General features: G+C 40.3%; 1 protein-coding gene across 1 annotated transcript in view; it reads right to left on the reverse strand.

The window, feature by feature from the left end:
- The window catches only part of KIAA1217 (KIAA1217 ortholog), a 774,831-nt gene that overhangs the window by 624,306 nt on the left and 123,203 nt on the right, over positions 1–27,322 (reverse strand). The gene's annotated exons all lie outside the window — the stretch shown is intronic.

The following is a 27,322-nucleotide window of genomic DNA, read 5'->3' on the forward strand; positions in this document are numbered from 1 at the left end:
TGGTACTGGCACAAAAACTGAAATATAGATCAATGGAACAGGATAGAAATCTCAGAGATAAACCCACGCACATGTAGTCAACTAATCTCTGACAAAGGAGGCAAGGATAAACAATGGAGAAAAGACAGTCTCTTCAATAAGCGATGCTGGGAAAACTGGACAGCTACATGTAAAAGAAGGAAATTAGAACACTCCCTATCACCATACGCAAAAATAAACTCAAAATGGATTAGAGACCTAAATGTAAGACCAGACACTATAAAACTCTTAGAGAAAAACATAGGAAGAACGCTCTTTGGCATAAATCAGAGCAAGATCTTTTTGATCCACTTGCTAAAGTAATGGAAATAAAAACAAAAATAAACAAATGGGACCTAATGAAACTTAAAAGTTTTCGTACAGCAAAGGAAACCATAAACAATACGAAAAGACAACCCTCAGAATGGGAGAAAATATTTGCAAAGGAAGCAACTGACAAAGGAGTAATCTCACAAATATATAAACAGCTCATGCAGCTCAATACTAAAAAAACAAACACCCCAATCCAAAAATGGGCAGAAAACCTAAATAGACATTTCTCCAAAGAGGACATACCAATGGCCAACAGGCACATGAAAAGCTGCTCAACATCACTAATTATTAGAGAAATGCAAATCAAAATTACCATGAGGTATCACCTCATAACAGTTAGAATGGGCATCCTCAGAAAATCTACAAACAACAAATGCTGGAGAGGGTGTGGAGAAAAGGGAACCCTCTTGCACTGTTGATGGGAACGTAAATTGATACAGCCACTATGGAGAACAATGTGGAGGCTCCTTAAAAACCTAAAAATAGAATTACCATATGACCCAGCAATCCCACTACTGGGTATATACCCAGAGAAAACCATAATTCAAAAAGACACATGCACCCCAATGTTCACTGCAGCTCTATTTACAATAGCCAATACATGGAAGCAACCTAAGTGTCCATCGACAGATGAATGGATAAAAAAGATGTGGCACATATATACAACGGAATAGTACTCAGCCATAAAAACAAACAATATTGAGTTATTTGTAGCAAAGTGGAGGGACCTAGAGACTGTCATACAGAGTGAAGTAAGTCAGAAAGAGAAAAACAATACTGTATGCTAACACATATATATGGAATCTAAGAAAAAAAATGGTTCTGATTTACCTAGGGGCAGGACAGGAATAAAGACAGAGATGTAGAGAACGGACTTGGCAGGGGGAAGGGGAAGCTGGGACGAAGTGAGAGAGTACCAAATGTAAAATAGATAGCTAGTGGGAAGCAGCCGCATAGCACAGGGAGATCAGCTCGGTGCTTTGTGTCCACCTATAGGGGTGGGATAGAGAGGGTGGGAGGGAGACCCAAGAGGGAGGAGATATCAGGATATATGTAAATGCATAGCTGATTCACTTTGTTATACAGCAGAAATTAACACACCATTGTAAAGCAATTATACTGCAATAAAGATGTTAAAAAAAGAAAAATTATTGCCAGATGCTATTCCACACAAAATAAAACATACTTTAAATGTGAGGAAGTGTTGAATCATGTTTCCCAACCATCATCAATGGACAGGTAAGGCAAATTTGGGGCAGCTTGCACCGTCTTCCTCCATCCCCCATTAGCCACTCTGTCCTAGTTCCCCTTCAACACTTTTCTCTCCCTCATTCATGGCATCTGCTTTGGAAAATAGTAAGCAGGCCTTCCTTGGCAGGGATAGTCTGGTTTTCATGAAACCATTGATTATGTATCATTGGTCCTCTAAACAGCCATACTTTGATATAATGGTGGATAAGCCTCCCAAGTCATTGCATGATGGCAATGTCTGATATACAGTGGCTCACGTTTGGGATATTGCTATCTTCATCTGTTCAGTGAAGTTTATTTGAGAATGTGAATACGATATTGCATTTTATCATGATTATCTTACAGGAATGAAGAGAAGACACAATGAAAGCTCTGATACTACTGATAAGGAACACAGATTGTTAAACAAAATAGCATATCTCTAGCCTCAACTGAACGCTTATTAGAACTAAGAAGATGTCTGTTTAATTTTGAAGAAAGAACAAAATTTGAGAATATATCCCAAATATTAAAACCATATCATTGAAGATTATAGGTAAAATGTAATTAGGGACTTAATTTTTTAAAATCCCTATATAAATAGAAATCCCTTGAAACATATAAGTCTATTTTTCAATTTTCCCACGTTTGACATCTTCAGAAACACATTATATGTGAAAATAGAGGACCTGCTGTAGTTTTCTTCTGTCATGATTCAAATAGAAAAGCTTTAGACATCCAGCCCATATAGCATGATATGCTGTATGCAGACCATAATACTACTTTTGTCAAAGACCTGTATCTAAGCATAGCAGTTCAAGGTAGAAGTTCAAGTAGAGTCCAGTTGAGGACTGAACATATAGGTGAACTCAGAGCCACCTTACTAGGTTCACTCAGGCTCCACACTGATCTCATACGAAGGCAAGACAATGGCTAGTGGATCTAGGCTTGAGAATCTTGAGAACAGTAGTGAACAATTTGAACTTGGCCTCGAACATTTGTCACTGGTATGGACCAAGAGACTGAGTGCGAGAAAACACCTGAGACCACAAGCTTCCCAAATTGAGAAACAGAAGCAAACATCGAGTCATCTCATGCTAACCAGGAATTCGGTAACCTCAAAACTGTGGGATTTTTGATGTGTGTCTTGGTTGTTTTTAAATGTATTCGAAATTTTAGTCTAACTTTTATGCTGATGAATATTATAACGCTTTCGAGACCAGAAAGAGGCAACTTCATTTACCGGAATTGGAGTCCGTATTTTATCCCAGATAAAGGGATAAAAAAATACAGGTTTATACTGTCCCTCACACCTGTGTTGTGATTAAATCTTAGTAAGTGGGTGAGCAGGCTCCAGCATCAGACATCAGAACATTAGCCATGACCAGTCAAAACAGAATCAGTGGAAAGTGACCTGGCTACAAGGCTGTGTGAGAGGAAACAGCTGCACCTGGGCCCACCAGGCCGGGTCCTCATGCTAGAGGAAAACGGTACTTCTCATCCAATCAGGGAAGTGGGCATGGAGCAAGGTATCCAAGACGGCCCCTTGGGTCAGTGGAGGGAAAGGTCATTGGGTTAGACTGTAGCGTGGCTAAACCCCCATTCACATATAGAAATTCTGAAGTGTAATGGACAAAATCGTATCAAGGTCAAGCATTTTATAGCTCTGGCATCTGTCTTATAGAACACAATTTTATCAATTAGATTTTTGAAAAGTGTTCCTTAACCACAGTAAATCCCTCTTCAGCAATTTAGAAAAATTAAAGTGATTTACAAAATAGGAGGAGAGATAGATTATGTCGTTTGTCATCATTTTCCCAAACCACTGGGGTTCCAAAGAAGCATACATATCTTTAAAGTTCTCAGGATAGTTAAATTCTGTCTTTGGCAATTTACTACTTTCCAAGAGACAGATTACTGAAATGTATTATAGCAATCGCTAATTGTTTTTAGATTATACACTAATACATTCATTTCATAATTGTAAGTAAAAGAATGCATACCAATGTTCAAAGCCATAGTCCTCTTTGCATAAATTTAATTTTAATGGCTGAAAACTTAAGTAGATTCAAAGTAAAATCAGCTTCAGTGATGAATGTGCTTACCTTTCATCAAAATAGACAATAGTTTCATGCCATAATGAACTACTAGAACCATGTCTTTAGTAATTACTGACGACCTTATATAGCTCGTCAATCCATTAACCGTACCACCTTTTGACACACTCCACCCCCACAGCCTGTGTTCTCACTTCACCCCAAGCATGCCTCGTAGGGTGCATCATTATCATCACCCATTGCATACAGCTTCAACTCTGTGGACCCCTCCTTCTCCACCTTGTTCACCTGGCAAACTCCACCCTGGATGAACGCAGCACTCCAGGTCCTCTGTACCAGGCAAGCAGCTGAATGTGGCTGGAAAACACATACATCACCACGTTGCTGGTCTAACCCCAAACCTGTAATCCTTCAACTGCCCGTCAATTCTACATGTCCCTTGTCCACTGACTTACTCGTTTTCCTTATGTGTATTTCATACTTTGCTCTCTCCTCATGCCTCTAAGCCTTCACCCCCATCACTCTTCCCCAGGCAGGCACATGGCTTACTCTCTATTTCCTTCCATTTCACTGCCCAAATATCATCTACTCGGGGAGGCCTTCCCCGATCACACTGTTTACAACAGCACCCTCTCCTCACCCTGCACGCCCTATCTGAACTCGCTGCTTTATTTTACTCCATTGCACCTATCACAATCTGGCACACCACACCTTTTACCTATTTGTGAATTCTGTCTCTCCCTTGGCATACAGGCTGAAGACAGCCCAGTATCTGAAACGGAGCCTCAAACACGAATGTAAATATTTGTTGAATCAATGACAGAATCTTTTTTTTTTTTTTTTTGTGGTACGCGGGCCTCTCAGTACTGTCGTGGCCTCTCGCGTTGCGGAGCACAGGCTCCGGACGCGCAGGCTCAGCGGCCATGGCTCACGGGCCCAGCTCCGCGGCATGTGGGATCTTCCCGGACCGGGGCACGAACCCGTGTCCCCTGCATCGGCAGGCGGACGCTCAGCCACTGCGCCACCAGGGAAGCCCTGAATCTTTTACATCGTAGAAAACAAACTCCTCTGGGAAAAGAAAAAGTATACAACTGAATCAAGAGAAAAATAGTGTGATCCTTTTAAGCAAGAAGGAAGAGCTGACCCAAACAGCAGTTGGAACACCACCTTTGGATGCTATCCACTGGTTTGGTGATACAGGCAAAACATTCTGGCATGTGAGTATGCCTCCTCCCCAAAGAGCTGAATGTGAAGAGTATGTTATTTCAATATAAATCACGACGCGATTTTTCTTGCTGTGATCTGACTCAGTGTCTCGCGCTGCTTGAAGCCAAGCTGTCTCATTAGTCAGTCTTGTTCTAGAGCTTTCCTGCCAGGAAAAAAGCAGAGGGCACTTGCGTCTCATTGCTGAGACAGTACGCATACTGTGTTACTGCCCCCCACCCCCCGCAATCTGGCTCCCACCGTGTCTCTGCAGGAGCTTGACAAGAAACAGTGGAAACCCAATGCCTTTATGTCAATGCAAATCAAGATTTCGCTGTGTCCATGAACCTCTCTATCAGGAACATTGCATCACAATATGAATCTTTTATACACCTGTGTTTATCTGGCATATGACAAAATGGATGCTAGCAAAGCAAGAAGAGAGACTTTTTAAAGCCTATTTGATATTCAAGTGTCAATTTATATCTAATGTTAAAGCCTTTGATAGTGAACATTTATTCAGAAGCTATGAAAGAGAATTAGCTTCCTAATTTTTAAAGACCACTGTGCATATCTAACAGGGCAAAAGATCTACGGCTCACTGAAAACTATCTGTATACTCCTAGAAAAACTGTAATTACTTTAGGCAAAAATATATTAACTTCTCAAGATACCAAAGCATACACACTGTTAATACAAACATGTCAAATATGGAGTTGTCTCACTTTTCCAATATTCATTATTTCTAGCTATAGAAAGAGTTTTGCTCATGGATGGAAAACATTAGACTGAGGGTGCAAGGGAACTGTCCTAGAAATGTTAAAAATAATAAATAACATTTCACACATCAGGACATATTAAAAAAAATTTTCTCCCACAGATATAAAAGCTTATATAAAAGTAAAGTGAAGAATCAAACAGCCTGTAGTGATATGGCTGAGACTTATTACCTCCTTTGGTCTAACGCCTCCTGTGGAGGAGATGGCCCCTGGGCTCTCTGCCTTACATGTGGCCACATCTTATAAAAGTCTTAGAAACTTCAGTATCACTTAAAGAGGAAAATTAGACAAGACGATCTATTCGTCAGCCAAAGAAAGTACAGCTAGTGACACATAAGCTTAAAACTATGGGACCTGGGTTGTTTCCATCTCTGGGCTATTGTAAATAGAGCTGCAATGAACATTTTGGAACATGACTCTTTTTGAATTATGGTTTTCTCAGGGTATATGCCCAGTAGTGGGATTGCTGGGTCATATGGTAGTTCTATTTGTAGTTTTTTTAAGGAACCTCCATACTGTTCTCCATAGTGGCTGTACCAATTCACATTCCCACCAGCAGTGCAAGAGTGTTCCCTTTTCTCCACACCCTCTCCAGCATTTATTGTTTGTAGACTTTTTGATGATGGCCATTCTGACTGGTGTGAGGTGATATCTCATTGTAGTTTTGATTTGCATTTCTCTAATGATTAGGGAGGGAGGGAGATGCAAGAGGGAAGAGATATGGGAACATATGTATATGTATAATTGATTCACTTTGTTATAATGCAGAAACTAACACACCATTGTAAAGCAATTATACTCCAATAAAGATGTAAAAATAAATAAATAAGTAAATAAACAAACTATGGCACCTGTATGCTGAAAGGAACCTTAGATTTGATCTTCTCACACACCTTCATTCTACCGGTTTGGAAATGGAGAGCTTTGAAAGCTAAAAAGAAGTTGGCAGGATCAAATCACTTAGCGGCAGAGTTAGTATAATTTCCACGCTGAAGCACACATAAACCAACGTCTGTACTGCACTGCTCTGCCTCTCACCCCAAATCTAACCCTTCCTAACTCACCCCTGTTGTTGTCCTCAAATATAGTTGTAGAATTTCATGGTGGTCTCCGCCATAAGCACATACTGCTTTTTTTTTTTAACATCTTTATTGGAGTGTAATCGCTTTACAATGGTGTGTTAGTTTCTGCTGTATAACAAAGTGAATCAGCTATGCATATACATATATCCTGATATCTCCTCCCTCTTGCATCTCCCTCCCACCCTCTCTATCCCACCCCTATAGGTGGACACAAAGCACCGAGCTGATCTCCCTGTGCTATGCGGCTGCTTCCCACTAGCTCTCTATTTTACGTTTGGTAGTGTATATATGTCCATGCCACTCTCTCACTTTGTCCCAGCTTCCCCTTCCCCTTCCCCCTCCCCGTGTCCTCAAGTCCATTCTCTACATCTCTGTCTTTATTCCTGTCCTGCCCCTAGGTTAATCAGAACCATTTTTTTTTAGATTCCATATATATGTTTGAGTATACAGTATTTGTTTTTCTCTTTCTGACTTACTTCACTCTGTATGACAGACTCTAGGTCCATCCACCTCACTACAGTAACTCAATTTCGTTTCTTTTTATGACTGAGTAATATTCCATTGTACATATGTGTCACATCTTCTTTATCCATTCATCTGTCGATGGACACTTAGGTTGCTTCCATGTCCTGGCTATTGTAAACAGTGCTGCAATGAACATTTTGGTACATGACTCTTTTTGAATTATGGTTTTCTCAGGGTATATGCCCAGTAGTGGGATTGCTGGGTCATATGGTAGTTCTATTTTTAGTTTTTTAAGGAATCTCCCTATTGTTCTCCATAGTGGCTGTATCAATTTACATCCCCACCAACAGTGCAAGAGGGTTCCCTTTTCTCCAGCATTCATCTCCTCACATTCTGACCGGTGTGAGGTGACATCTCACTGTAGTTTTGATTTGCATTTCTCTAATGATTAGTGATGTTGAGCATCCTTTCATGTGTTTGTTGGCAATCTGTATATCTTCTTTGGAGAAATGTCTGTTTAGGTCTTCTGCCCATTTTTGGATTCGGTTGTTTGTGTTTTTGATATTGAGCTGCATGACCTGCTTATATATTTTGGAGATTAATACTTTGTCAGTTGCTTCATTTGCAAATATTTTCTCCCACTCTGAGGGTTGTCTTGTCGTCTTGCTAATGGTTTCCTTTGCTGTGAAAAAGCTTTTCAGTTTCATTAAGGTGCCATTTGTTTATTTTTGTTTTTATTTCCATTTCTCTAGGAGGTGGGTCAAAAAGGATCTTGCTGGGATTTATGTCATAGAGTGTTCTGCCTATGTTTTCCTCTAAGAGTTTTATGGTGTCTGGCCTTACGTTTAGGTCATTAATCCATTTTGAGTTTATTTTTGTGTATGGCGTTAGGAAGTGTTCTAATTTCATTCTTTGACATGTAGCTGTCCAGTTTTCCCAGCACCAGTTATTGAAGAGGCTGTCTTTTCTCCATTGTATACTCTTGCCTACTTTATCAGAGACAAGGTGACCCAACCTGGAGGAAATGGACAAGTTCTTAGAGAAGTACAACCTTCTGAGACTGAACCAGGAAAAATAGAAAATATAAGCAGACCAATCACAAGCACTGAAATTGAAACTGTGATTAAAAATCTTCCCACAAACAATAGCCCAGGTCCAGGTGGCTTCACAGGTGAAATCTATCAAACATTTAGAGAAGAGCTAACACCTATCTTTCTCAAACTCTTCCAAAATATAGCAGAGGGAGGAACACTCCCAAACTCATTCTACAAGGCCACCATCACCCTAATGCCAAAACCAGACAAAGATGTCTCAAAAAAAGAAAACTACAGGCCAATATCACTGATGAATATAGATGCAAAAATCCTCAACAAAATACTTGCAAACAGAATCCAACAGCACATTTAAAGGATCATACACCATGATCAAGTGGGGTTTATTCCAGGAATGCAAGGATTCTTCAATATACGCAAATCAATCAATGTGATACACCATATTAACAAACTGAAGGAGAAAAACCATATGATCATCTCAATAGATGCAGAAAAACTTTCGACAAAATTTATCACCCATTTATGATAAAAACTCTCCAGAAAGTGGACATAGAGGGAACCTACCTCAACACAATAAAGGCCATATATGACAACCCACAGCCAACATCATCCTCAATGGTGAAAAACTGAAACCATTTCCTCTAAGATCAGGAACAAGACAAGGTTGTCCACTCTCACCACTATTATTCAACATAATTTTGGAAGTTTTAGCCACAGCAATCAGAGAAGAAAAAGAAATAAAAGGAATCCAGATCGGAAAAGAAGAAGTAAAGCTGTCACTGTTTGAAGATGACAAGATACTATACATAGAGAATCCTAAAGATGCTACCACAAAACTACTAGAGCTAATCAATGAATTTGGTAGAGCAGCAGGATACAAAATTAGTGTACAGAAATCTCTTGCATTCCTGTACACTAATGATGAAAAATCTGAAAGTGAAATCAAGAAAACACTCCCATTTACCATTGCAACAAAAAGAATAAAATACCTAGGAATAAACCTACCTAAGGAGACAAAAAACCTGTATGCAGAAAACTATACGACTGCTGAAAGAAATTAAAGATGATACCAACAGATGGAGAGATATGCCATGTTCTTGGATTGGAAGAATCAACATTTTGAAAATGACTAAACTACCCAAAGCAATCTACAGATTCAGTGCAATCCCTATCAAACTACCACTGGCATTCTTCACAGAACTAGAACAAAAAATTTCACAATTTATATGGAAACACAAAAGACCCCGAATAGCCAAAGCAATCTTGAGAATGAAAAACAGAGCTGGAGGAATCAGGCTCCCTGACTTCAGACTATACTACAAAGCTACTGTAATCAAGACAGTATGGTACTGGCACAAAAACAGAAATATAGATCAATGGAACAGGATAGAAAGCCCAGAGATAAACCCATGCGCACATATTGCTTTGAGTCTATTTCTTTTCCACTGGAAGAGAAGTAAATGTTTCAAAGCCAAGAAAAAAAGCACTGAATGACACATTCCAATTCAACTGCAACACTTGTTGCAAGATGGCTTTCCAAGGAAGTGAAATTTATGAAAGGGGAGGCCACGAGAGATGGAACACAGGCCAGAACTATAACAGATGTATGATTCCCCTTGTTTGTGGAAGAGCTCCATTCCAACATTCATCCAAAGCATATTCGTAGAGCATACTCTATACCCACCACTGTGCCTTATAAAACTGGAGATGTGTTTCCATGGGGGAAACTTTTTAAGACAAGTCAAAATGGAGATCAATCCCTCTTTTTCTTGGTTATCCTGGAACTTCACCAGCCAAGCCTTTGAAGGATTACATTCTGCACCTAGAAAATAATGGTTCCTAGATAATATCTTCCAAGATCATGATATCTCTTCTGCTATTGGCTACTTTCCTCCTATCAGATGCCTGGCCCCTTGCTTCTATAAGGAGGGATCTGAGAACATTCTTCCCTTTTCTTTCTATCTGATTATTTGTAGTACTGACCAATGGAGACACCACAAATAAAACCAGGATGCTTTAGTGAAAACTAGGAATTCTTGATTCTGGCTGCAGATTTGAATGAACTGGAAACATAATTGAAAATATATTGTTGGACTCCACCCCCAGTTTTAACTGGTCTGGAGTGGGGACCTGGCATCAAATATTTTTAAAAAGATCTCCAAATGATGGTATATATTGCTACAGTACTGTTCCAGATAAAGGAATGTGAGCAAAGATTATGAAATCACAAAGGGTATTAATTGGATCATAAAATAACAGAATTTGAGAGGTGTAGGGACAGTAGAAACTTAAGGACCACCCTTTGTCATAGTGGTGAGGAATCTGAAGTCAAGGGATGCTCAGTGAATAAATCAGGATCTCAAAACTAACTAGTGGTAGAGCCAGAACTCTGGCCACGTGACTCATGAGCTGACTAAACAATGAAGGGACATCTCCTGACATCTGAAAGAGAGAATTTAGAATATAAATAAAAAGAAGTGACAGCTTTACTCAGAAAATACAAAATGTATGGTGATCAAGAGGTGAATGCTGCGACTTCCCTGGTGGCTCAGTGGATAAGAATCTGCCTACGAATGCAGGGGACATGGGTTCGATCCCTGGTCCAGGAAGATCCCACATGCCATGGAGCAGCTAAGCCCGTGTGCCACAACTAGTGAGCCTGCGCACCTAGAGTCCGTGCTCCGCAACAAGAGAAGCCACCACAATGAGAAGCCCACACACCGCGACGAAGAGTAGCCCCCACTCGCCACAACTAGAGAAAGCCTGTGCGCAGCAACGAAGACCCAACACAGCTAAAAATAAAATAAAATTTAAAAGTAAAAAAAAAAGAGGTAAATGTCATAACACCATCAAGGAGGGATTATTAGATAAATTCACGTTGGCTCACAGCCGACTTCTAGGAGAAGCTGGGAGCTCAAGCTATAACTAACCACGAAGGGTGAAAATCAGGGTAAAAACCAAATGGGACTTGGTTAATATCAAACAGGAAACAGGTTTGGGTGAATTACAGAAATGATTCCATAAATAGTGCATATTTTCTTACCATGTAAGTAAAGCTCGTATTACATATGTTCTTATATGAAGTGCAGTGCTCGGCATACAGTAAGTGCTCACTTAATGATTGGTGGTGTTTCCCTTCACTGCTGCCACTACGCAAAATCCAAATGAACTGGACTGTGCTAGTTCATATAACTGGAATGTTTGACTAGTGTATTGCATGTGTGCTCAAGTTTTCTTGCCTTACAATGGTGTAAGATTGGCATTTTGTAATCTGCATTTACCTAAGGCAAAGAATATTTTAACTTTCAATTCAATTCTGAGCAATGAGAAAGAAAGAGAGAGTGAGAGATTAGTTGGAGGACGGAAAGAGAACAGCAATGGGGCTCTGCTTGTTTTCCCTCCAACCTTCCAGTCCAAACCTGTGTAGGATGAAGTCAGTAACTAGAAAAGAAGTGATGGTGTCTTGGATCACACCTGGAATATGCAAATATTGCTTAATTCCATTCACCTTACTATGACTCTTAAAGTTGGGAGTAATAATACCTAACTTACAAGTAAGAGGGGATGCAACATGATCAATGATATAACCTAATGCATCATCTAGCATCTTCGCAGGAGAGGTATTCCACATAAATTCATTTTTTAGATAAATTACATTCCTTTTAGAGGCATCTTTCAGAAAAATGTTCTTACTTTTATTGAATTATTTATAAAGAACATTCATCATGACGCTGTTTTTTCTTTTCAGTGTATACTAAACATAATCTGATTTTACTCTTGTGGCGAGCGTGAATCGCAAGAGCTGTGGTGCTCTGAAAAGATTCTATGAAGTGGCAGGTTACGTCTCCCTACATTTAATGGCCCCAGATTATTGTCCTTATACTGTTTTGTTCTGACCCCGATTTCCCCTATTAGAATATCCTGCTTCTCATTTGGTTCTTTATTTTTTACATCATTTTTAGCCAGTGAGATCCTCTGCGTTTCTACCTGAGTAAGACACATGGGCTTTGGAACAGCCTTTTGTCACTTCCTGCTACTTCACTTACCAGTAAGTGAAGGCTCTTTGGTTGCTTATTCTGGGTTTGTTTCATTATGAAAATGCTGGAAATCTGACCTCAAAATACTAAAAGTCAAAGATAAACTCTGGGAAAACAACTGGAAATCTATCTCCATATCTATTTCTATTCTCAAATTAATTGTATATAAACATATAAAGAGTTTCCGCTGAGCACAGTCAGAAATTAAACTCTCACTTTAGTTGGCTGGCTTTTCTGAAACGCTCTATTTTCACAAACTTGCCTTGAGGACCGCGGAAGCAAGCTCGGTGAGCATGTAAAAGTGTTTAGGCTACTGATCAAGGCAAAGCAGCTTTGAAAATAGAAAAGCAAGGGGGGAAGAATCCAAATAATTAACTTGCTAATTGTTTCCCTTAATGTGAACGCTAGCTGGTGGAGATATTTCATTGGTGGTACATGAAGCTCTTTGCAATCTTGGCAAGGCTGGTGCAAGGTGGTCTTTGGGGGAACGGGCCCCGCGAGGCAGACAGCGCAGTCAGCCTTGCAACTTCTGCTCTCAAGAAACTGACAGCAAACATTTTCTCCTCCAATTTGAGAAGGAGGCTTCGCAGGTAACGTTTCAACTTCTTTCACTTTCTATCTATTTCTTCTCAGTGTTTGAAAACCCATTTATCCTTTCCAGGTTCATTCTGGGAGTGCCCTCCTCCTTTACTGGCGCTGTGAAGCCCTGACCTTTTGAAAGGCACCGTTGATCACTTTCCCATGCTCCTCTTGCGTTTCCCAGACCACGTGGCCTCACGCTGGGGCTCCTACAATTTCTGACCACAAATACTTGCAGTATCTCTTCTGAATTAAATTTTGGGAGCTGTTTTTTAAAAAATTTTCCCCCAAAATAGGCAAATGCAATCATACAAAGATCCTGAAAAAAACAGGTCTTTGACCTTCTCAGAAAAGTAGAATAAAGTTGGAGTAGAAGGCAGCTCTGCTGGCACAAATGAGTCTGCAAGAGCTTGTGGACATGATCCAGACTCACTGTCACTGATCCCTGGGGCCTAGCACAGTGCCTGCCATGGGAACACTTTATGCATGTTATTTCGAACGGGAAATTGAAAATGACATATTGGAGCTGCTGCTTACTATCACTCTTGCTGCTATTAGCAAATGGTGATTGACTGCTACTGAGTTTTCATAGCAGTTATTGAATCCTCCCAACAACCCAAGGTTAGGGTGGAGGCTTGAAAAGACCTTGCCACTAAACGAGTGGTAACTGACATGTAATTCAAATGCTTAGAAAGGCTTAGAAAACTTGTAATTGATCAATTTGGGGGGATGGGGATGGAAGGGGGAGATACTTGGGTTAATCCTAGCCAATGATTGAGGATAAGTGACAGTCTATTTTCAAAGCAGGGGAGCTTTACTGTGCTGATGGCTTTTCAGTGGTCAAAGTTCCCATCAAAGAACTTGACTGAAAAGTCAAGAATGAGGACACGGCATCCATCTTTTGGTGGGTCACCTGAGACATTTAAGAAGGAAGCAGCAGCTCACAGAGCTGCCTTAGGTAAGCAAAACCAACTCTAGATCCTAACAGCGCTGGTGAGGTGGAACATCTGGTACATTGTCAGGCTTGGTTCTGATTGGCTGTGAAGCTGACAGCTTACTAGCTCTTCTTGCCCACCAGAGGGTGGGATTTAGGGATTAAGCCCGTTCTGATTGGCTCAGGACTGAAGGAGCTGAGTCTGAAAATGTTATCAGCACCTGAGTGTGGCTTTGGAAAGTAGAGATCGATAGGCAGTCCCATGTATTTGGAATGTATGTCCCAAGCAGTAGTGAAAGTGACTCTTCCACAGATCTTCAAAACCTGGTGCTTGGCAAAATAATAATAATAATAATCAGTGACTAGAAAAAGATGCTATACTACAGATGAAAGCTCCAAACTGTTAGGACAAATAATGTCTTCAGAAAAAATTCTGGGGATATTTCATGTTCATTTCCATGAGATGACTTTATTATTCATAAAACAATGTGAAATACAGTCAAAGCTGTGGCTTTATAGACAAAGAGACCTACGTTCAAATCCCAACTCCTTGGTTTCTCAAAAAACTAAAAATAGAACTACCATATAACTCAGCAATTCCACTCCTGAGTATTTGTCTGAAAAAAATGAAAACACTAAGTTGAAAAGATGCACGCACCTCAGTGTTCATAGCAGCATTATTTACAATTGCCAAGATATAGAAGCAACCTAAGTGTCCATCAACAGACGAATGCATAAAGATGTGGTTTATATATACAATGGAATATTAGCCATAAAAAAGAATGAAATTTTGCCATTTGCAGCAATATGGATGGACTTAGACGGTATTATGCTAAGTGCAATAAGTCAGAGAAAGACAAGTACTGTATGATATCACTTATATGTGGAATCTAAAAAATACAACAAACTTGTGAATATAACAAAAAAAAGAAACATACGGATATAGAGCACAAACTAGTGGTTACGAGTGGGGAGAGGGAGGAAGGAGAGGCAAGATGGGAATAGGGGATTAAGAAGTACAAACACTATGTATAACATAAATAAGCTACAAGGATATTGTACAACACAGGAAATATAGCCAATATTTTATAATAACTATAAATGGAATATAACCTGTACAAACTGTGAATCACTATACTGTACACCTGTAACTTGTGTAATATTGCACATCAACCATACCTCAATTTAAAAAAATCCCATTTCCTTCACTGCCTATGGGAACTTAGTCACTTTATTTCACTTCACTTATCCTTGGCTTCTTCAAATTTAACACTGGGATGAGAAGAGCTACTTCAGAGGAGAATTATGTGAAAGTAGCTAACAGAAGCTCAGCCAACCTAGAGTACTGATGACAGGGCATGGAAGAGGGGTCAAGAGACTTGATTTTGGAGCCAAACTGCCTGAGTGTGAATCTCAGACAATTGCTACCTGTTGGGTGAGTTACTTAATCTCTCTGTGCCTCAGCATTTGTACCTATAAAATGCAGATATTAATATTACCTACCTCATGGAGTTATGAGAATTAATGTATGTAAAACTTGGCCCCTGCCTACTACAGGGTAAACAGTAAAAAAGCCCTGGCAGAGTTGGGTTGTGTTCTCACTACCCTGGCTGTTATCACCACTCCTTGGTGTGACCTTATCCATTTACTGGTGTTTCTTTAAGTGTCTGTGTTTGGTGGGAGTAGCGGGGAGGGGGGGAGGGGAATGGGAGGAAGAGAGAGCTATTCATTATAGCTGGACTCATAGCATATACTTTTGTTAAGATGCCTTGGGGCAAAGAAAATTCCAGAATATGAAAATATGGAATTCGACACTCAAAGTACTCAAACCCCAGGAAATCACTCTCCACGAGCCAGCAGCAAAAATCGGAATCAAAGAGCAGCAGAGACATTCCAGAGACACTTCTGCCTCCAGAATCACTCCCAGGTGTCAAAAGCATCAGCATCAGTTCCCTCAGCCACCCCACTCCGCAGGTGTCCTCACCTGTAACTACCTTTGCAAAGAGGGTAGTTAGCCAGAAGGAATGCTAGGGGAAATCCAGCCAGCAGTTCACACTGGGTGGGCCATATTTAAGAGATACTGTCTTCTCCAGGCTGTGCCCAGAAGACAGTATCTTGACTGACAATATTTTACCCAGTTGACAAAATATTGACAGAACGTTGGCGAAATGTTGACAAAAAATATTTTTATGAAAGACAGATATCCAGAAACTCTGGGGGAGCGGTATCCATGAAAACGTTTTATAGGCACGTCAATAATGAAATTGGTCATTTGAAAGGTTCTTGGTGGCAGTGGCACTGGTCTTACCAGTATGGTGGCCACAACTCACACTCTTCAGAAACCCCTTCAGAAGGTAAGTTGGAGAGAATGACATCACAGGGCTAAACTTATCTGCACTCCGACTATAAACTGTTTGTAAATGTCAGGACTTTATTCCTAGCAGCAATAAATTACTTACCTCAGAATCGATTGAGACACACCAGTGTGTAAAATAACACGGCTTAGAACTCCCACCTAGGCTGCTACTTCCCTTTTGGAGTCGATAAAAGCGATACTCAGAAAGCGTAAATAAATTGCTTGAGGTCACACAGTCATCGAGTAGCAAAGCTGCCACCCACTGGAAACCAAGTCTGCTGATTTGAGGCCAATGTTCTTTTTACACAACACATCACATTTCATTCACATCACATTTCCTTCAGCTGAGGCCCAATGTGTAATTCAAGTGCACATCAATTCCATAGTGCTGGATGTGACTCACTTTCCCTCCAAGATATACACTATTGTCTCACTAGGAAAATCGTCTATTCCCCATTTAGCCACTGGACCACCTTTTACCAGGTGGGTGACTATACCGCTCTTTCAAAATATATGCTACTTATTCTAAAAACTGACATTTCATGGTCACACATTAAGGTGCAAATAGACATACCCTGGACTGAAAATGCATTTACAAAAACTGCGCTGAGCACTGCTTAGACAAAAATTTGTGTCTTTACAGAATTATTTATTGCAGCAGAGAATCTTGAACTCCAATGACAAGGCAGCCTGCAGCAATGTTTAATATTACTTCACTTTTATTCAGGTGGAAAACTGACATTAGGACAGGTCTATTTTTATAAAAGACATTCTAGTTTTTCCAAAGGGAAGACACTTTTTCAAATATTATTCAAAAATAGGCATGGAAGTGTATCCCCAACTTGTGATATCAAGCAGTAACTTTGTATTAGCAGCTACAGCCAATAAAGTGTTTTTGCAAACATCTTAAGCATGCAGCAGGCCTGAGAAATGGGACTTTGCTAATAAAGAGGACAGACAGCTCAGGCCCTGCCATGTGTCCTAGGCGTAGGTCACAAGAGAAATGAAGGATCCTCCCCACCTGAGTGAGTTGATGGCCACTTATTTGCTCAATATCTAGGCTGCAGATGTTGGAAAATGTCAACCATCAGAAGGAACAATGAAGCAACCGCTGCATCTTGACCGAAGCAGACTGCTAAGAGAGTCATGGCTTGGTGACAGATGGATGAATTACTTTTTTTTAATATCATACAAAGAGATATACAGACAAGCACAGAGATGCAGGCAAATACACTTGCCCGTTCTTCCTAGAGTCCCAGGCACACCTTGAGCAGTGCATTGAGTGTCCCTGTGCCCTGATGTCAGGGCAGTTTCCACCCAGGCTTTCCTCAGCCTGTCTGCTGGTCTTTCTTTGAATCCTTTATGCCAAGACTGGATTAACTGAGCAGCTGGCCACCTGGACTGCTTTCCCAGCGGCAAAGAAAGCCAAGTGGTCCAGACGCATTTGGGGGGTTGAGAAAGGGTAAAAAGCAACAGAAAAACAAACAGCCTGAACCAGAGGGGCACGAGGAAACACGGGGAAGGGCGTACCATGACTGCAGGACAAGGGTTCCATCCTGCCAGGCTTGCCCGTGCCGCCTCTGCACTGTGGCCTCAGGGCTCACGGTCTACAGAGCACAAAGGTCTGGAAACAGAGTGGCCAGGCCAGGAGGCTCAGGTGAACTGGGAGAGAAGCAGCAGGGAAGCTCTCATGGTCCCCTCCCTCCTAAGCCTGGGGAGTGGGTCCCTCCCACTAGAGGAACACATGTCTAGGGCTAAGAGGGCAGCAGCCACTAGGAAATCAGCAAGATGAAACCAACCCCCTTGACCACCAGGGCTCCCATTAGGAAGGGGATTTCTTGCTCTTTGGAATAATAAAGAGTGGGTAAACCGACAGGAATATTAGGTCCTTATCTAGCAAAGATAGAAACTTGCTAAAACATAAAATTTATTTTACTAAATTTTACCTACTTCAATTTTAGTGTTTTAATCAATAAAATAGAACCATCCAGGCCCAATGGGGAAGTTTTCCCAGAGACTTGATCAACTTGAAGCAACCACTATGATATCAGTTCAGAAAATAAGCAACTCTCATTGAGATGGGAAGACTGAATATCATAAAGACAGCAATGTTTCTCCCTGAAATGACGTATAATATAATGAAGGTGTAAGTAGAATCCTAGAGGGTTGTGTGGTTGGTTTGGTACAGTAAGGGTTATTTTTATGTATTTTATTTTTGGAACTGGGTGAAGTAATTTGATGTTCACATGAAAGAATTAGTCTCCAAGAACATTTTGAATTATGAGAAAGACGAGTAGAACATGTTGTGTTTGAGGCTGAGAAGGTCGTTGATTTGCCTTACCAGCTATAAAACTTATTTTAAAGTTTCTTTAATCAAACCAACAGCAGCAGACAAACAGATCAATACAGAATCCAGAAAAAGATCCTAGGATCCATGGGAAATTGACATGTGAAAAAATGGTATTTAATTTAGAAGAGAAAGGATGGCTTATTTAGTCCTTTCTCCACTAAATTAAAATGTAATAAGGTTTGGTAGATTTTGCAGGCATTGTTCACTAACCATTTTGAGGAAGCAGTTTTGGACCTCATCCCACGCCAAGTACAAAAATAAATCCTAGATGAATTAAAGGTTTAGATGTTTAAAAATTTAATAACAAAATGAAATTTAGAGATCTTAAGCAACAGAGGAATCTCCAAAACTATAAATAAAAAGCCAGTTTTGTTTAGAAAAAGAAATTCGAGAAAAACATTTGAAATAATAAGTGATACCACAATGTCAAAAGATAAGTAACAGACTAAAAAATATTTGCAATCACATGAGAGAATGAGAGTGAAATTTCATAATATATAAATTGATAAGGAAAAGGCATAGAAATCAGTACAAAAATGAACAAGAAATCTGATTCAAACCTCAAAATACAATCCACAAAAGAGAGTCCAAATGGTTAATAAGTAAATAAATGAAAAGATGCTCAACTTCACCAATAGTCTGGAAAACGCAAATTAAATGTACCACGAGGTGCCATATTTCATCCATCACACTGCCATTAATTACAAAGAACACTAATCCCCAGTGCTGGTTAGGACAAAGGAAAAATTCCTCTCACATGTTGCTGGTGGAAACATGAGTACTAAGTTTAAGAAAGTAATCCATAACACCTAGTAAAATAATTGTAATGTAGCATTATTTGTAGTGACCTTTCCCCACAAAGAAATCTCTGAAAATAACCTGAATATCTATCAATTGCCAATGGCTAAACAAATTATGGAACATCATATTGCTAAAAATATATAAAATATGAAGTGTTACATACTTATTAAGAAAAATGAGTTAGATCCACAGCCATTGACATGGGAGGATATCAATGGTATTTTGTTTGTGAGAAAAAGCCAGTTATAAAGAAATGTATTGTGATGGAATATGCTGTCTGCTGGCCCAGAGCAAACAGTAGCATTTATTCCCACTGTTGTTTTTGTTCTTACTATTAGAGATAGAGGCAGAGAGCTAAGTAGGAGACCATTGAAAGAGTCCAAGGAAAATGTGCAAAGAGTAGTTCAATGGTTGGTAGTTCAATACAGCCAGAGTACATAAAGAAAGGGGTGTGTGTGTGTGTATTTGTGCACGACACCCTTACAGGGAAGAGGTGGTGGCAGTAGGAATGAGAGGAGGTGGGATCTTGGAGGTAAAACCTGCAAGGTTATTAGTATTAATAATTAATAATATTATTGATATCAAGGATGACTAAAGTTTCTGGATTAAGTAGCGATGCTGCTAACAGGAGGAACTGGCTTGGGAGAAGGGTGTAACATAAGGAGTTTGGTTGGGGACATAACAGTAGCTAACATTTAGTGAGTACTTATCTCTTATGACCCTCACAACACCCTATGCAGTTGTTACAATTACTTTTCCCATTTCACAGACTAGGAAACTGAAGAACAGAGATATTTATCAACTTGCTCCTGGTTACAGAACTAACCATTGCTGGAACTGGGTTACAAATCCATGAAGAGCATTTCAAAATGGAGGCCATGGTCAAAGGCATTAAGGGTTGCCAAGAGTCTGGAAAGATAAATACTGAAAAAAGACACTGGATTTGGCAATTGACAGGCAACCTTATCCTTGACAGGGTCTGAGCTCAACAGCTTTAAGTGAAGAGCATACCAAAGAGAAAATGGTAAACACTGACTATATTTTCAAGAAATGCAACAGCCAATAGCAGGGGTCAGGAAGGTGGTTAGAATGACTTATCTCTGCTTGAAACCCTCCAAAGGCTCCTTCACTTTCTCAGAATAAAATAAAATCCTTATGTTTGCCTTCAAGGTCCTATCTGATCCAGCCTCCACCTACCATTTTGGTTGTATCACCTGCCAATCTCCCCCTGACCTACCTACTGTGCTCTAGCCTCACCTGCCTGCTTGCTATTCTCAGCACAGACACTCTCCTGCCTGTGGGCGTCACACTCCACTGTGCCCTCAACCTGGACCACTACTCCTGCCGTGTGTGCACCTCTTTATTTAGGTTTCCATCTTGTCTCCTGGTCAGAGGCCTTCCCTGATCAACTTACCCTAAACAGCATTCCTTCCACCCCTGTCACTTGCAGCCACTCTTCTTTCTTTAGTTTTCTTCATAACCCTCATCACCATCACCATATATTTACTTGTTTAGTGTTTGCCTTCTAGCAACAAAATGAGCTCCATGAGAAGAGGGACTTTGTTTTTGTTCCTTAGAATACCTCCAGCAACTAGAACAGTTGTTGATACATGATAGGAGCTCAATAAAGCTTTGTTAAAAGTCGGAAGGAAGTGTACTTCTTCCTACAAAGCCCATAATTTAATTGTGTGTATATAATGTTCACGCACACACACAGTATTCAATTGAGCACAAGTTCATGTAGGGCAAAAACAGCACGCAAGCCTCATAGCATAGACAGTGGGTTGAGGTCAACCAGAAAACAGTTTGTACAGGTGAAGAGGTTCAACTGAGATTCTGAGAAGAGGAAAGGAGCTTAGATTCATAAGAAGAGAAGTAAAAGTGAGGAATGAGTAATGTTTTATCTGAAGACAGGGGGTGAGGAAAGAATGAAAGAGAAAGTCATGGGGAGATAATCAGTTCTCTGGAGGGCTCAAAATAACAACTTTTTTTTGACATTGATAAAATCCATAGATTTTACTCAGATTTGCACACTTTTACTTGTACTCATTTGTGGGTGTATTAAGTTCTATACAATTTTATCACACATGTATCCACCACCACGTTCAAGATACTGAGCGGCTCCATTACCACCAGACTCCTCATACTGCCTTTTATTAACAGAAGCCTACCCCCCACCCCCGCCATCCTCCTCTACCACATTCTGCTGTTTTTGGAAGGACAAATCAGATATTTTTCAGAGTTAGCTTCCCTAGAGGAAAGAAAAAGAGCTTACTATGTAAGCATCAATAAATGTGTTGATAATAGATTTGTTTCCTGAAGCGCTCATGGTTATCTGAGGACATGTCTATAACATGTAGCAATTTGAGGGACTGTCTATAGCAACAGTAGGGTATTGGAAAGAACATTGGGCTTGGAGTCCAAAGACCCTGGTCCCATCACTTATTAGCTGTGTGGCTTTTGGCAATTCCCTTACGCTCTCAGAACCCTCTCAGTTTCTTGCCATAAAATGGGATAAATACACATTATGTTGTTACAAAAATTCTTTCCCTTAATGGATATGGAAATGTTTGGTAAATTGTTCTAGAAATACAGACTGCCCATTTCATTTGTGCTGGAGTAATTATGTGACTCTTAGGTCAGTAGGCACTAACGTTCTTTCTGCTCTACACTGTTTTTTTCCTCTCTTCAGTACGTTACTGGACTTCACTAAAGCATCTTGATTTTATCTTTGGTGTCTCCACTGGCCACTATTACAAATAATCAGATAGAAGAAAACGGGAGAAATGTTCTAAGATCCGTCGTTCATAGAAGCAAGGGACCAGGCATCTGATAGGAGGAAAGCAGCCAACAGGAAAGGAGATGATATCATGGCTTTGGAAAATATTATAAAGGAACCATCACTTTCTAGGTGCAGAATATAATCCTTCAAAGGCTTGGCTGGTGGCATTCCAGGATAACCAAGAAAAAGAGTGGTTGGTTGGTTTCCATTTTAACCAGTGTTTCAACTTGTTCTAGTAGGTTTTCCCCATGGAAACACACCTCCAGTTTTATAAGGCACAGTCGTGGGTATAGAGTATGCTTTATGAATATGCTTTGGGGTCAACATTGCTGGAATGGAGCTCTTCCACAAACAAGGGGCAATCACACATCTGTTAACAATTCTAGCCTGTGTCCCATCTCTCATGGCCTCCCCTTTCATAAATTCCACTTCCTTAGAAAGCCAGCAGTGGCAGGTGAAGTCCTCTCAAACTGTGAACCGCTCCAACTTCCCCTTCTGCCACATCTCTCTGACTCTAGCTGGAGAAAGTTCTCTGCTCTTAAAGCTTCATGAAATTTGACTGGGCCCACCCAGATAATCCAGGATAATATCCCTATTTTAAGGTCTGTAACCTTAATTTTATCTGCAAAATCCACTTTGCCATGTAATGTGACAAATTCAGTTTCCAGGGATTAGAGCATGGAGGTCTTTGGGGTCCATTCTGCCTACCTCACCACTTACAGCTCATAAAATGACTACCATAAACCCCCTGTATCTGTGTATTTCATCACTCAATCCACGTTAACATGAAATTTCACAAAGTCTATCTTTCTTCATGCAGCTTTCATGCCTGTTATTAGACCAGAGACATTCCACTGTCAGTCTGCTGGGGCTGCTATAAACAAACGTAATACAGACTGGGTGGATAAACAACAAATGTTTATTTCTCATGTTCCTGGAGGCTGGGAAATCCAAGATCAAGGTGCCAGCACACTTAGTGTCTAGTAAGAGCTCGTCTCCTGGTTCATAGATGACCATCTGCTTCCTGTGTCCTTACATGGCCAAAAGGACAAGGAAGTCCTCTGGAGTCTCTGCTACAAGAGCACTAATCCCATTCATGACGGCTCCACCCTCATGACATAATCACCTCCCAATCCCCCACTTCCTAATACCATCAGAGTGGGGATTAGGTTTCAACATATGAATTTTAGGGGAACACAAGCTTTCAGTCTATAGCCTCTAACAAAATCTTTGAAGAGTCAGGTTCCTTGTATAACAGAGAATAATGAGCCCTTCCCCCTCCCCCCCAAAAAGATACAAAAGAACATTTTTTAAAATGTAATGTTTCTTGACCTCTGTTTTGCCCATAGCAAGTTAAAAGCAAACCATAAATATAGTTACGATCTGCACGGTTAGCACTTTAAAACTTCCTTTCTTTATTATTACTATAGCAGTAATGTATTTGAACAGTTTTTTAAAAATGGTATGCTTAGATTGCTTATAAATAAAGGAACAAAGGAAGTACTTAAAATAACAATTCTTAACTCCAAAACTCTTTGTTTAACCTATCTATTTTTAAACATGGTTGGTCCTGTATATAGATATTCCATTACTATGTGTAATATTAACATCATTAAATGATATACTTTTTACAGGTGGCAAGGGAATCCTGTCAGCTTTGATGTGGGTTATATAGTGCAAATCACACGAAAAAGAATATGGAAAAGTGAAATGGAGTAGATTCCAAGTAGGTTGGAAGCAAAGAAAGAATGATATTAAATTATCACCTAGGAAACCAGAGGTATAAATTTTTAAAGATCTCACCATTAAGGTCAGTTAGAGTTTAGTGTCAAGGTAAAAAATATATACCTATGCATTTACCTCAGCTGTGTGAAGGAAGAGAAAGTCAGAAAAAACAGAGCAAGAAGCAAGAAGGGCCCTGCCCTGGGCTATGAATTCCAGCCTGTAGCTGCTCCCCAGACGGAAGAGGAGGCTTAGGACGTCAGTGATGGAAGAGGTAGAGCTGCCCATCCTCACCCCTCTTATACTTAGACAAGTGACATTCAGCACCACAGTTGCAAATGCCATTAGGCAAATGGAAGTGAGCACGTATGCCTTTGGAAGTCTACACGATATTCTAATTCAGAAGCGAAAGTCTTATACGTCTGTGACCCTGAGTAATTGTTTTTGTACTGTCTGCCAAAAAAAAAATCACAGTAAAGTCATTTTAGACAATTCAGTCTAAACTCAGAAATGCTTTTATGAGGCTAATAAACCCATCTCTACAATGCTGTAAATTTGTATATTTAGAAGTACTTCTGAAAGCACATAACCTTTTCGGAAGTACACGCTGTACTTGTTTTTTGGAATGAAAGCTCTGCAACATGCCATGGCCAAAAGTAATAAAGTTGAGATTTTAATGTGAAATACTGAAAAACAGCTGCTTCTGTGTGGAAGAACCCCACATATCACTACAGCTACAGTGTGACTGTTGCAGGCAGTGGTTTTCCCTTGGGCAACCAGGGAAAGAAGGGCTCAAGTGGAAGGTTGTGGCATTAATTTTCCAAATATGACTCTGAAATTATTCTTACTTCACCTCAGGTTAGAAAACCAATCAACCAACCAAAAATGACAATTCCATCCAAAGTTACTCATGTCATGACACATAAGAGAGTTTAGTGCCTACTGTTGGAAGCTGTAGGTTGCAGCCCCTATCAGTCAAGGTCAATACCAAAGGGCAAAGAGATCTAGGAAGCACTAAATAGAGGTGGAAAGAATTTTAGAGATCCTCTAATCCAGAGGTCCCCAATTCCTGGGCTTCAGGCTGCTATCATAACAAAGGGACTATGAATCTATAAATGCCACCATCCTCACATGTAGCGCGCGCACATACACACAAACACACACATACACACAAACACATTCGCACACAGTTGTTACATTTTAAACTATATTGAAATCAGTTACGTTCCCTTCTCCTTTCCAGGATAGTAGTCAAGTTCTTTGTGCAACACTGGCTCACAAGTTTGCATTTCTTCCTGGATTTTATTTTCTGAAACCCTAAGCTCCTTGGATGAATTAAGAGCAGGGAAGACAGATGGAAGCTTTAAGTCAAAGGAAGGAAGGTTTTCCATACTGAAAAAGATATCAAAGTCTTGAGATTGTACAGGAGACTGGAGGGAGCAATAGAATCAACGAGGTAGGGACTTTCCTAGTCTTCTAGCATGTCTGGTATGTCTGGGAAGATACACAATCGGACAACTAGGACTTTTAGGCGTGGCAAAGATGTCTGAGCTGTCACAGAACCCAGCTGGTCCACTGTATCACAGGAGGAGCCCAGGGATCAGGGGATCTGGACTGGCTGCCCCTCCTTGAGTGGGCAGGGCAATCCTTCTCTGACGGTTTCTTCCTGCTGCATCCGAGAGAACATTACCAAGCAGCACACACTTGTTTGTCCTGGTTCTCTGGGTCTGCCTGCCCTCTGCTGTCTCCTGCTTGAGGTCTCTTCACCTACACCCTTCTTTGAACCAGACTGAAATGCTTAACATTTTTTTTCATATATACTTAATGAAATTGATTTTCCCTGTCCTTAACTTTTACATCAGAAGGCTTTTTACCATATCTATGACTTTCCCTGTACATCAATCAATTGCTTTTGTCTTCCAACGTATTACAACTGATTCTTTGTAAATTTCTTCTTTTTTTCCTATTCAGATATAATTGACATTATATTAGTTTCAGGTGTATGACATAATGATTCTGTATCCGTATACATTTCAAAATGATCCCAATAAGTCAACATTCATCACCTCAAACATTTACACATTTTTTCTTGTGATATGAGCTTTTAAGATCTACTCTCTTAGCAATTTTGAAATACACAGTACATTATTATTAACTATAGTCACCATGTTGTACATTACATTGCCAGGACATTTTTTTTTTAAAGATTCCATCTACAAGTGAGATCATGTGCAATATTTGTCTCTGTCTATCTTATTTCACTTAGCATAATGCTGTCAAGATCCATCCATGTTGTCAAAAATGACAAGATTTCCTTCTTTTTTTCTAAATTAATTAATTAATTTTTGGCTGCATTGGGTCTTCGTTGCTGTGCACAGGCTTTTCTGTAGTTGTGGCGAGCAGGGGCTACTCTTCATTGCGGTGCACAGGTTTCTCATTGTGGTGGCTTCTCTTTGTTGTGGAGCACAGGCTCTAGGCATGCGGGCTTCAGTAGCTGTGGCTCGTGGGCTCTAGAGCGCAGGCTCAGTAGTTGTGGTGCACGGGCTTAGCTGTTCCACAGCATGTGGGATCTTCCCAGACCAGGGCTCGAACCCGTGTCCCCTGCATTGGCAGGCAGATTCTTATCCACTGCACCACTAGGGAAGTCCTTCCTTCTTTTTATGGCTGAATAACATTCCATTGTGTTTGTAACATTTTCTTTATCCATTCATCCATCAATGTGAAGTTCCTGAGAAAAGACTCCCCACTTCTTCCCTAAAGGGGAAGGCATGGCACTCCACTCATACTGGATATTCCTAGAGGTAGTGTGGTTTCCTAACCAGCTGTGCATCAGAAACACATGAACCACTTATGAAATGCAGATTCCTGGGTCCCAGCCATAGCTCTTGATTCAACCCCTTTTACCTGCACCCAGCACTCTCCAGGTGATTCTGATGCAGACACAGGCTTAGGGACCTCTATCTACTCTAAGACACAGGCATGAACAAATCTACAAAGTAGTTTTAATTACAGCTAAAGATCATCATTATGAATGACAGAGCTTTGCTTCCAGCAAATTCTTTCTTTAACTGACCCTTTGATTCTCACTCCTTTCTATCTCTGGCCTCCTATTCAGTCCTGTCCTTTTTGCTCTAATAAATAACTGATCAACTCTATTGGACAATATATGTTCACTAGAGGCAACAGAGGAAACTCTTGTAGTCTGAGGAATAGAATCTACTGACCTCTGAAGTCCATCACAAATTAACAAAGTGTGGGGACTTTTTTCTTCTGAGATCACAATTTATTAATTGAAAGCACTGCAAAATCTTTATGTGAATTTCTTTCAAAAACATTCATTGAAAGGCTACTACACTTGAGGTGCTCTATCAGGAACGAGGCCTATGAAGGTGTGCTACTCTTTGTAACGTCCTTCATGAAGACCACAGCTTAGTAGTGAAGAGGAAAATGACCCTATCCCTATTTACACTTCTGCATCTGGCCTCTCCCCTACTGTGCTATTGTCAGCTGGCATTCTTTGAAATTCATATGAAAATGGTGTT

This window comes from Monodon monoceros, unplaced genomic scaffold (genome assembly GCF_005190385.1).
Source record: "Monodon monoceros isolate NGI ecotype Baffin Bay Population unplaced genomic scaffold, NGI_Narwhal_1 Super_Scaffold_21, whole genome shotgun sequence".
Taxonomy (NCBI): domain Eukaryota; kingdom Metazoa; phylum Chordata; class Mammalia; order Artiodactyla; family Monodontidae; genus Monodon; species Monodon monoceros.